The sequence below is a fragment of the Siphateles boraxobius genome, unplaced genomic scaffold (genome assembly GCF_051911475.1).
Source record: "Siphateles boraxobius isolate OS27281-9 unplaced genomic scaffold, OSU_SipBor_1 68, whole genome shotgun sequence".
In the NCBI taxonomy this organism is placed as follows: Eukaryota; Metazoa; Chordata; class Actinopteri; order Cypriniformes; family Leuciscidae; genus Siphateles; species Siphateles boraxobius.
The window spans coordinates 1321480-1334504 of NW_027509195.1; the positions used below are offsets into that span (position 1 = coordinate 1321480).

Genomic DNA, 13025 nt, shown 5'->3' on the forward strand with positions numbered 1-13025 from the left:
ATCATACTAAATTATGTTTATTGAAAATGTAAAAATGCAGAAAGTTGACTGTGATGGGTAGGTTTAGGGGTAGGGTTAGTGTAAGGGAATAGAACATACTATAAAACCAATTATGTCTATGGAAAGTCCCAATAAAACATGAAAACACAACATAAAAACTCTCCTCTCACCCTCAAGTCACTATAAACAGAGGTGCCGTCATGAATCTCACACATAACCTAATACATATCTGATGGCTCTTGATGTTGAATAAACCTGCTTGTGATTCTATTAGAGAACAGAAGTGGTTTTGGAGATAGTCTAGACACAGACTTCTATTGAGCCCAACCACTTTCCTCTGAGGAGTTCTCACATCGAGCTCTAACAGCCCAGGAGCGCAAAAATCCCCAAAATACGAAATAGTTATACATATACATTTCTGTGAAATATCATGTAAATGAAACCTTTACCCTAAACGTATGTTTGTGTTCAATCAAAGCTCTGACAGCTAATATCTTGCGTCAGTGAACCTGCACCTGTAATGTTTTTCCAGTGTCACAATGAATTAGATTTAGGATCATTGCCTTCCCGGACAGTCTTTGATCTTGATTTGAAACTGACAGCATGGCAAGGTCATGGAGGAAATATATCATATACAGCAGACTTTATTACTTATTTCAACGTCCTGAACCTCACACATTGGATTTTCTTTTGCCAATATTTACATAGCATATATTCTGTGGAGTATTCCAGAAGTAATAATCGCAATGGTCCTAAAATAGACCTTCATGTTCTTTGTGCACAATATAATTTTGTTTTCTTCTCATTTGATTTTGAGGTGAAATTGGACTTTGGTTTTCTTTCCGTTGTGAAAGAGTGCCGTAGAGGAGTTTTCACCTCCTCTCTAGAGAAATGAGAGAGCGAGCGAGGAGTTGTCCTAAAAGTGTCGACTTTTATCAAGCCTTTTTTTCTACTCTCATTTGAAGTCTGTGCATTTATTCACCACTAGTAAAATCTAACCAAGAAACATTGGCCATTACTGTCTTCAGATCAGGCATGATAATAAGGTCAAAACAGACATGAAACTAATACGTCTGTAAAATGTCAGTACGCAAAATCAATTATATATTCATTCAAAACCTAAAGAGGTTCCTAAAAACCATTTCCATTCCTTTCTCCCCGTTCCCCATTCTCCCATCTATCTTTATTCCGTTTTTTATGCAATCTGCCTCGACTCAAGCCAACCGCATGTGTCTGTGTGTGTGTGTTTGTGTGTGTGAGAGAGAGACGGAAGCAGTGGGTGCCCTGGGCGATCGTCACATCAGCTCAAAGGTCTGGGAGCAGGAGAAAGACATCTTAGAGGCCACGCTGAGTTAGCACTTTCTCCCAGCAGTCTGTCTGTGTGTCTGGGAAAGTCTTATTACTTTTATTATAGAGTCCCAGAGAGGGACAGAGAGCGCATCAGCGCATGTAGAGGGGCAGAATGTGAAACAGCGATGTCAATCCCCTCTCAACCAAGCCGCTGTAACGATGGCCTTCAATAGACTGAATTAAAGGAGCATTACAGTTGTAGATTTATTCAACCTCTACTGACAACAACTGCAACATGTTGTTAATTACCAACTAAACAATTTTGCACTAAATGGCCTACATGTGTGGAGCATTCCTGATTGCTTTTTTTAATTGAAATATTCAGGGTTGTTTATTGATAATCGAAGACGGAAAGAGGTGTGATTTTAAAATAGAAACACTCCAGCGAAAAAGTTATGTTATATACATGCTGTGTCATTCATATAATTAATGTAATTAATGTATAATGTAATTTTGTCAATATTGCGGAGAGCGAGCAAGTGAGAGACAATTTAATACGCGCATAAAGCATTTTCCTTCACCTTGTTATTTTCGCTTTGAATCAAAGTGTCTGCTAAATGAATACATGCAAATGAAAAGAAACATTTATTTTGTGTTGTGATACATGTTGAAATTGTGATACATTTGTTCCGTTATTCTTTGCTGAATAGAAAGTTCAAAAGAACAGCGTTTATTTGCTACAGAGAATTTGCAATAATGTCTTTTGTAACATTATATTATAGTAAATGTCTTTACTGTCATTTTAGATCCCTTTAAATGGACACATGCATTCATTTACTTAAAAAACGAACTCATCTCAAGTCTGCGGAGCTGAATATAAGAAAATACACACATATAAATCATTTGTGTACATCTGTTGTCAAATGAACTTTCGATGTGTTAGCCGTGCTTGCTTTCGAGTATCTAACTCTTCAGCCTTCCCATTCGTACACACACAACACACACACATCATGCAGTCCACTGTCATGTAATATTGGATCTGAACAGACTTGCCCTTTGACTCTGTCATTTGAGAACCGTTATATATTGTAATAACAGGCAAAATTAGAATATTTATGAACAGAATGTACACATTATTTAACTGATTAGATTTAATGTGCAATAAGATTTTTTTTATGATTACAATTACGTTATTTTATTAAACTAAAGTTTTTTTTAACGTCATTAAAAAATATATTTTTTTAAATATTGCTCATAGTTTAAATAACTTTAAAGTCCCATGAGTCTGTAAAAAGATAGTACAGCTATCAGCTAACAGACCAGGACATTTTGGTGTGGAGCAAGGGGCAAGGTTTTGTTTTGAAAAAAAGAAGAAAACGAACTAAAAGTTATTCATATTAAAATATCTGGTAACACTTCAGTATGGGGAACACATTTTCACTATTAACTACGACTTTTGCCTCAATAAACTAAATTAATTAATAAGAATGAATAGTTAGTAAGGTAGGTATTTGGTTGGATTAAGGGATGTAGTATATGGTCATGCAGAATAAGGCGATAATATGTGCTTTATACGTACTAACATGTGCTTACGGAGCCCTTAAAGGGACGTGGTGGTGGAAAAAATTTGGAAATATTTGGAAAAAGGAAAGCCTTTTTTGCTCTGTTTTCTATTCAGGTAGCACTGATTTAACAAAAAAAAAGTTTTTTGCCTTTTTCAGCCAACCTTTATTGAAAGCCCATTGTGCCGGCAGTAAAGTACCCCTTTAAATATGTTTTTTTAAAGGCTTTGTGCTTTTTATAAAAAGGCAGTGTTCAACAACGTGACATTATCCCACAATGAGATAATATTATAATGCTAATCTCATTATTATTGTTGATTATGAAAACAATTAATATAAAGAGGTTATGTTGCAATCCCATTATGATTACACTTATTGAACTAGGTAGCTGTATTAACTTATGGGGAAAAAATTACATTTTATTACTTGGCCTAAAGTACAAATTGACTGTGAACATTTTGAATGTAACAGGTTTAAATGGTCAGTAAGTATTTTTTCCTGATATGTTCAGACTCTGACACATTAAGCTGTGGTACTCATGTGGGCAATGCAGGTTCAAGTCCAGCTTCCTGATCTGATTCCCTCATCCTTTCTCCATCATTTCCTGTCCTCTCCACACAACCGCAATAAACACAAGCGGCAAAAACTCCTAAAATAAAAATGATATTGGTGCAAGCCTTGAACAAATCAATCAGATTCCTTTTCATAGTATTCCAGTTTGAAATTGCCTCAATTTTCCGACATCACGGCTATGCCCTTGGCGGAAAAATGAAAACCACAGATCAATTTCAAACTATCCTACACAAACACACGCTACTCACACACAAATTGTACACACTTTTCTAATCTGATGGTTTCTACCTCTTCTGTGCAATAAGAGGCTCACACACACAGACATCTGTTCCACATCAAACACACACACACACAGCGTGCAGAACAAAGGCAGACATCAAAGAACCATCAGCAGAACTGGTCAGATCCTTTTATCCTGTCGTGAGTCTAAAAATGTTCTCCGCTAAACAAAAACTGCATTCAGAGCAGCCGTCCAGCACAAACACATACAGCACTGAGCTTTAACACAGCTCTGAGAACAGTTCAGTCAAATCACTGAATAACTTTAAAGTCTTGTGTGACAGTGAAAAGAGAAGACCGAGACACTGTAAACACCCCTAATTCTGTGTGTGGGCAGGTTTTGTCTTCCTTCTTTAAAAAAATAAAATAAAATGTCTTTCTGGATTTCTGAAAATGTCCCCTGAGGAACAGAAAAACCTGACTAACCCTCATTGTGGGAAGCAGAAAAAAAACACATAACAGAACAGTATAAAAACAAAACAAAACAAAATGCAAAACCTTACCAAATAAACAACAAGAACCAAAACACAAAACAAAACAAATTCAAACAAAGCACAACAAAAAAACATACAAAGCAAACAAAAACGAAAACAGAAAACAAGCAAAGCAAAAACAAAAATCAAGACAAATTCATACAAAACAAATAAAACAAAAAATGATACAAAGCAAACAAAAAACCAAACAAACAACAAAACCATGCCAAAACAGAAAACTAAGCAAAAAACACAACAACTAAATAATACAAAATAGAAAACAAAGCAACGCTACACAAAAACAAACAACAAAACAAAATCATATATGGCAAACAAAAACAAAACAGACACAACAAAATCGAACTAAAACAGAAAACTAAGCAAAAAAAAAAAAAAAATGCACAAAGCAAACAAAAACAAAACAAGACTAAAATAAATAAATAAATTAAAACTCAAAATAATATGTATGAGTGATGCTATAGTGCTGTAAATGTTGTATGTGCAGGAAGGCATGGGAAACAGAGCAGATCTGACACACAGAAGTAGGCGACACTCATGCGTGTGTTTGTGTGTAACTGTAGGGTCACTCAGGCATGCAAGAACACAATCACACCTCATGGGAGACCTGCCAAGCTGTACTACAAGCAGAGAAACAAGGTCTTGAACACAACATACACACTAACACGATGATTGATACAAACATTTCCCAGCATTCCACTCTACGGTTTGCAGGATGAATTTAAGAGCAGTATCATGCACTGGACTTCTGAAACGAGGAGGAAAGGCTCAACTGGCAGAGGAATCAGCCAATCAGAGCACAATTACACTACCTCACATTCACGCCACTCTTGTGGATCTCAACAACACACTATTAGATCTCATATTTCAAGGTATTTTTTTGTACCGTTGTTTATTTTCTCTTTTGAATTTTAAAAGGCAGAGTGAATGACTCAATTCAAATATAAAAGTCCATGCCATAATAGCAGCTAGCTTTTAATACAAGAGTGTGTGGAGGTATCATACAGTATGTGCTCATATAAGATTGTGTGTGTCTGTGTGTAATGCTCCTCTTATAGCCCAATATGGCAAAAACTGGCTAGTCTGCCTACACACACACACACACACACACACACACACACACACACACACACACACACACACACACACACACACACACACACACACACACACACACACTTTTTCCCTACAGGATCAGGTAGCTATAACCCGGAAAATAATGGCCAATTTTGGAGGGACAGATTGTGTAATTATATCACAGACTTGAAGAAAAGAGAGAGAGGGGGAGAGGGAGAAGTGTGGCCTAAAAGATGAAAAGATTTCAATGATTCCTGCGCTTTCATTCTTATATGAGTGCTCTCTGTTCTGCTTTAAAAGTGTGCATTTTGCAAACATTTACACGGACAGTATGCAGCTTTTCTGTGTGCATGAAATGCGCGCATGATACACTACAGTATATTATTCAAAATGTAGAGCACAACAGCAGCGCACACTCGTGTGGGACACAGCCTCTTAATTCAGGCCTTGTCCACACCAATATGTTTCCGTTTGAAAACGCTTCTTTTTCTCTCTATTTTGGCCTTCCGTCCACACTGAGACAGTGCTTTTATTAATGAGAACGAAGCTTTTTTGCGTTTTAGACCAAACATATGGTGACTGAGTGCAACCTGGACACATCAGTGAATGGTGAGATTTTTGCGCGATAACTTTATTATTTTCCATCTGTATCATCATCTCAGTGAGCTTTTGTGAGGTTTTATGCAAGCGCAGTAAGGTGAATTAAGCGTTTTCCAAACGTTTCTCATCCACACTGAAACGCCGGAAAACGCCTGAAACGCTAGTGTGGACGGAGAGCGTTTTTAAACGAAAATGTTGTTTTCAAATGTGTCCGGATTAATGTAGACGTAGCCTAAATGTGCTCAACTTTTAAAGGACTGACATTTTTGTAATGTTTTGAAAGAAGCCTCTTATGCTCACCAAGGCTGAATGTATTTGGCAGAAACACAGTAACTAATATTATAAAATATTATTACAATTTAAAAGAACTGTTTTCAATTTTAAAATGTAATTTATTCCTGTGATGGTAAAGCTGAATTTTCAGCATCATTACTCTTCAGTGTCACATGATCCTTCAGAAATCCTTCTGATATGATGATTTGCTGCTCAAGATTAGCATCAATGTTGAAAACAGTTGAGCTGCTTAATATTTTTGTGGAAACCATGACAATGTTTTTCAGGATTCTCCGATGAATGGAAAGTTCAAAAGAACAGCATTTATTTGAACAATTTAATGCATATTTGCTGAATAAAAGTACTTTCAAACTGTAGTGTATTTTATTGGACTGCCAAAATTCAATGAGGTCATAACATTAAATTTGTGGGAAATTTGGAGATTTTTATTTCAATTTGATTTGTTGCTAACTAGAGGCATGTGACAAAAGTTTATCATGCTACTAAATTTAAAGATTACAAACATGTATTGCTGCATATTACAAATACTAGATAGGATTCCATTTCAAACACAAATTTAGTATTTCCCTTCCATTTAAAAAAGTAACATGTACAAACTATTCTCTCTAGACACTTTATCCCACAAAGTGCCCACAGCCGTCCTACTGTCTCAGAATAAGCAAACAATGTGACTCATGTTGCTATGATATAAGCATACTGAAGCACAATGATGTTTCACATGAGATTACACTCAGTTCGCAGAAATCTAGCATGTTTTAGTGGAAATGAAGAGAAACCATAGCGCTTAGACTAAGTCCTCTTTTAACTGGGATAAGATTTGTTTTATCGCTCTGTATAAAACAAGAGCTGTGCTATCTGTGAGATTTACAAGATTAAGAGGGGAAAGGGTTTATATTTAATACCCATAATTCACATTTTGGTGAATGTAACCAGTGGTAAAGCGGTTATGATCCTCTTTTTTTTGTTGTTGTTCCAGCGATCTGTTACGCTAGATCTGAACTTTTACATGTCTGAGCTGAAAGATTAACAGTGCAAGAACCAGGACAGATACAGAGGAGTTACACAAGAGCTCAATAATCTTAACAGGTGCACACACAGAAATCTCTCTCTCTCTCTCTCTCTCTCTCTCTCTCTCTCTCTCTCTCTCTCTCTCTCTCTCTCTCTCTCTCTCTCTCTCTCTCTCTCTCTCTCTCACACACTCTCTCTCTCTCTCTCTCACTCTCTCTCTCTCTCTCTCTCTCTCTCTCTCTCTCTCTCTCTCTCTCTCTCTCTCTCTCTTCTATGACCCCTGCATGACACAAAGCTATGATCACATCCTGTTACCCATCATCCCTCTCTCCCTCACCCCTGTGCCCGAGGCCCACATTAACCACGGCAAATTGCCCAGCCATAATTACATCTCATTCTCCGCCGTGCCGTTATGCTTTGGGTCAGTTGAATGCTTAGATTTCAGAATCACTCTCTCCTGGATGGCAAGAGAGCACTTCAAATGGCAATTTAAAGGTCTCGGTTTTTTAGCAGCCCATCAGAATAATTTTGCAAACTTTTCCCCTCCTCGATTCCATATGTGCTTCTGTGAGTGTATAAAAAGCAGGATAAAACAAGTGTAAAATATCTGTCTGTCAATCCATCCATCCAACCATCCATCCATCCATCCATCCATCCATCCATCCATCCATCCATCCATCCACCCTAAGTGTGAATATTTCCTCATCTCTCTCTCTCTGTAACTTCCCATCCTGAGATGTATATTATTATTATTATTATTCTGAAGCTTTCTCTTTTGCTCTCATTTTGTGGAATTATATTCAAAGATGTAAGTGTGAAATACAAGGAAACACAACACGCTCGGCTGCACATGTGCACACGTAGCGTATCCTCCACACATCTATTTGCTATCCCGTAAATTCTTTCAGCACTTCATCCATCCATCTGTCAATATTTGCAGTTTAGAGGGAGAACAGAGGCATTATGATGAAAAATAAATGATGTGACGAAAGTAAGCGAGAGCGATCGCACTGAGGAAAAAAAAAAACATAAAGGGATGAAATTTGGCAGAATCTCTAGCAAAGTCCACCTCAAACCGCTCAGCAGAGTAATGGGAAGTGTGTTTGTGTGTCAGATGTATGTTCCTGGAGCTGTATTTTTAGCACTGCACATTAAAGAGGAATGTCTGGCTATGTAAATGCAGCAGAATAGAGAACAACATTGTAATGAAATACTAACAGCATGTTAGACCATATCAATCTGCAATTATCCAATACAAAAAATGACAACCATACCTTTTGAGAAAATTTTAAATTCTGATTTCATCACACCTTACAACATTTCTCAATAAAATATCTGGTCACACTTATTGCAAACACATTACAAACACACAGCACCATTATTGGGCAAATCGCAAGTTATTTCAAAACAGTTCTTGGTACATTATAAAACAATTTCCACACCAATCAAGCACAAGTTCACACTTAGCATAAACATGTTAATTGATTCATGAACACAGTAACCTTGCATTTAAAAATGTTTTCCAACTCCCACACACATTGCTAAACTCAGCCTATCAGCAACCCATTACAGTAGCCCACACCTATCTGCGCAATCTCTGATGAGGTTAGCATTTCCTGCAACAGGCATAGATGATTACAGGCACTTAACTGAAGTTCCTTGCTACTTCATTAGCCTGCAGTCGAGCCCCTTTATCGCTACTTAAATCTATTAAACAATTATGTTATCAGCAGGAGAGTAAAAGAAGGGGTTTGTGGAAGATTTTTGCCAGCGAGCATAAACACTCATGAACACCCACATACTCACAGACACTTGAAAGGCTTATATTCAGTACCTTGACAACAGAGTGCATATTCTGCTCATGCAGCCCTCTCTAACTTCCCCTGTCTCGGCTTTCTCATTCTTTCTTTCCCTCGCTATCATCCCTGGGCTCCGAAGAACAGAACAGTCTAAGAAGAATTTGTTAAATAAATATTCCAAACTTAATTGGCACTGCGCACACACAAGACGAGACACAAAAAAGACCAACACACTGGGTCTAGGACTTGCCATATGTTGTCAGGCCCTGCAATCACCCCTCGCTATGCTCTGTCAGATGCGTGTAAGTGGTTAAGTAGCGTCATTAGACTGTATTAAGATGACTGCTGTTACAGTAACTGGAACATTGAATCTAATCACCTGCAGTACCAGAGAAAAGAAGCAATGCTACCATACCAATGGGCTAATTTAGATAGGGCCAACAGAGAACCCATGGAAAAACCCATGTAGGGCCCATACTGGGACTATTTGGAATAACTTTGGTTATTCTTTGGTTATTAATAATAAAATATTCCAAAACTTTGGAATAATCTTCCTAACATTGTCCGGGAAGCAGACACAGTCTGTCAGTTCAAATCTAGACTAAAAACACATCTCTTTGGCTTAGCATACACATAATACAATATAGATCTTCTATAATTCAATGTTAGGCTGCATAGTTTAGATCAGCCGGAACCGGGAACACTTCCCATAAATCCTGATGTACTTGGTACATCATAAGAAGGATGGCGTCTACGCTAAAATTAGTCTCTCTGTTTATTCCGAGGTTTACCGCAGTTCGCCGGATCCAGGCCGTATCCGAATCTGATGAAGGACCTGCGCCTGGACACGACGTCAACGCAGTCCTGAAGTGTCAACTAGTCTCTCTCTTGTGAAGGCCTCCTTCCCTTTACCTCTGTTCTGATAAAACGTAGTCGGGATAATTCCGATTCAAGTGGCTACGGAGAAGGGATAAAAAATTCTAAGAGCCACCAGGCACTGGTTTATGCAAATGAGCGGCCGGATCGGTTTTCAGGTTTTCTGATCAGTTTTCTGAGGTTTTCTGTTAGAACGGTATCATGTTAGCGGCCCCTAAATAAATAGCTAATAATCGTTGCGACGGATGGGAATCAATCACAACTAACTTTAGCTGGACAATAACTTTATTCTAGAGCTGCTGTAAAGCCAAAACAATCTCTGTTCCTTTAATTTCCTATTATGCCTGTAAAGCTGCTTTAAAACAATCCATATTGTTAAAAGCGCTATATAAATGAAGGTGACTTGACTTGACTTGACTATTTCAGATAGGCCCACCATGGAACCCATAGACAAACCCATGTAGAGCCATACTGGGACTATTGCAAATAGGGTTGACAAAAAAACCATAGAGAAACCCATGAATTGCCCATATCTCAAGCCCATATCGTGCCTACATCGGCCCCTCCATAACCAGTGACAATTCGTTGAAAATGATTCAAATTAATGAATTGACTCAAAAATCATCAAAATTGCTAAATTGAAAAGCTATATAGTTTCAAAAACAACAACACTACCACCTCACTGCAGAGAAATGTAGTTAAACTAACTGCCAAACACTGGAGACACATGAGAAGGATTAAGCCTCACGTTGCTGATCCATAATGCATTTCTGCAGGGACAGATTCACGGTAATCATCTAGAATGTCGCCACGGTGGCATTTCTGGAACAGTGTGTGGCCTTTTATTGACAAAGCTTAGTGTCTCCCACTGACAAATCATTAAGAATGAGTTAGGTGACACAAATCAATGACTCACGCTCTCGCTCTCTGTCTATATTTTATCAGCAGGGATAGTGGATGAATGATTGATCGAAATGGTGAAATCAGGCTATTCCTGTCAACAGGTAAAAGATAGACAAAAACATCAGAGAATTAAACAGATCACATATAAACAATGAAAATTGTTTTTTAAAAGAGAAATTTTGTACTGGCACTTTTTTATTTTTTGCACTTATGAATCTTCTGTAAATCTGTCTACAAAAAGTTACATTGCATGATAAATTATGTCACACTGTGATATTTAACTCTTCCCACACCAGTGTTTAAAAAAAGTTACTAGTCACCACTAGCATTTTTGATCATTTTAACATGAACATGCAATATGTGAAACAAAAAGAACAGAGCCGCTGATTTTAAACAAAAAATATGTTGTATTCTAGCATCATGCATTCTTTTTTCTTAATTTTGAACAAAAAGCTGAGACAATTGCATAAAACGTGCATAAATAATGCGTTTATCAGTTGTTTCAGCTTCTTTTTTTCCTGTGTTTTGATCCAGAGATTCTGTACTCTTTCAGAAGATGCACCCCCTACCGTATAACAGTGAAAACACTGGAGTGATTCAAATGGTTAAGTGTCAAAGGTACTTACTTAAAGGGTTAAGTAACAATTACCACACAAAAAAACCCTCTCTGAGGTGGAAATAAGGGTCAGAGAGAGCAAGCTGCTTTATATAGATCTTCACCTGAATACGTAGGTTTGTTTCCCACTAAACAAGATTGTCCATGAAATAAAAAAGGGCTATTGTTTCCTTGTCCCTGTGGTTTTGAGGGAAGGTCACTTCTCTTACAGGGCTAAACATGACTTTTGATAAATTATGTAAAAGAAAACAATTCCAGGAATAACAACAGCACAGCATTAAATCTTTTGATGGATGTCTTTACCAGGGTGTGCAACACGGTTCAAGTTCTTCCTGTCATTCAAGCGACTTCCTACCACTTCCCTTGTTTTTCTCTTTCTTCCTCCTCAGTTTCTTTACCTCCCCACCAACTTGGAGGACGAGCGCTTGACATAAATCCAGATATGCTCAAAAACCGGGCCAACGCAACTCTCGACACAACTCCAAATCACTTTGTGCACTGAATTCATCTGCAGATGACTATTCTCTTCTTTGTAAAACCTCCTGGCTTTTGGATTTTCATAACCCGTGTTTCAGAACAGCCCATAGGGCATCCGGCCAACCTCCCACTTGCTTTCATAAACTATGAAAGAGATTATGAAATTTATATAACGGCCGCAGAGATCTGATGGGGATTATCATATGTGAGAACGCAGAGTGCAGTGTGCCATGCAGTTTTATGAATTAAACCATAAAAACCCACCACATTGAATTATTCTGATTATTAACGCTCAATTAACTTTAGGGGGTGTATTGTTTTAATAAAGAATCAATATTAACAGATGGTCTGATGTTTAATAATGGAGAAGGGGAGGCTGGTTATGAGCAAACGGATGGAGTGATTTATTTTTCTCTCTTTCTCTCCCATCTGCTTCAGAATAAGATATATAAAAAAGATGATTACGCTAAGATCTGAATGAACAGATGGTTTGCCAGTTTGAACAGCTTCCTTCAAACCAATTTGATTGGACTTAAAAATACAGCCTTGTCAAAAAGATCCCTCCATTTTTCTGCAAAGGTTTGCATAGGAGAAACAAAGAGCAGAGCTTATCTCATTTAGACTAATGGCTCAATAATGGCTTTGGTCTAATACTAGAGGCGAAGATTTGTGCAGCCATCCGTTCAAGAAACGCAAGCATCTTAAAAGAGGGAATTAAAACAAATGGCCTGTATTTTCCCATCCATTTACACTGGTTGTTGTACAATTGAACTGCAACTGTGCCTCATACATATAATTATGGTAATTAGGGTTTAGGCAACCATGTACACAAGCCCACATCTGTGTTGATCTTCCAGGGAAGATGTCAAGCTATATTAGCTGTGCTGAAATTACACACTGCGCAAGGGTTGCCGTGTGGTTCAGATAAGCATGCTTCTATGGTGATTTCAAACCGGCAGTGTCTCGATGCAAAAAATAAAGTGATTTCTGGGCTACTGCGTTGATTATTTCAATTAATAATGACCAAAAATTCTAAAATGGTTATTGGAGAACTATTTTCAACAAGTTTTCAGCCGAATCGAGTGTGTGATGTGCACCTAAAGCAATTCACAGGCCTCCTACTCCTAGACATCAGGTCACCAGCCAACGCAATGCTTATACATTTGGTTTTAAAATAAAG

At 37.7% G+C, this 13025-nt stretch overlaps 1 protein-coding gene across 8 annotated transcripts in view; it reads right to left on the reverse strand.

Moving 5' to 3' along the window:
* Positions 1-13025, reverse strand: part of sulf2b (sulfatase 2b) — a 134660-nt gene that overhangs the window by 69871 nt on the left and 51764 nt on the right. The gene's annotated exons all lie outside the window — the stretch shown is intronic.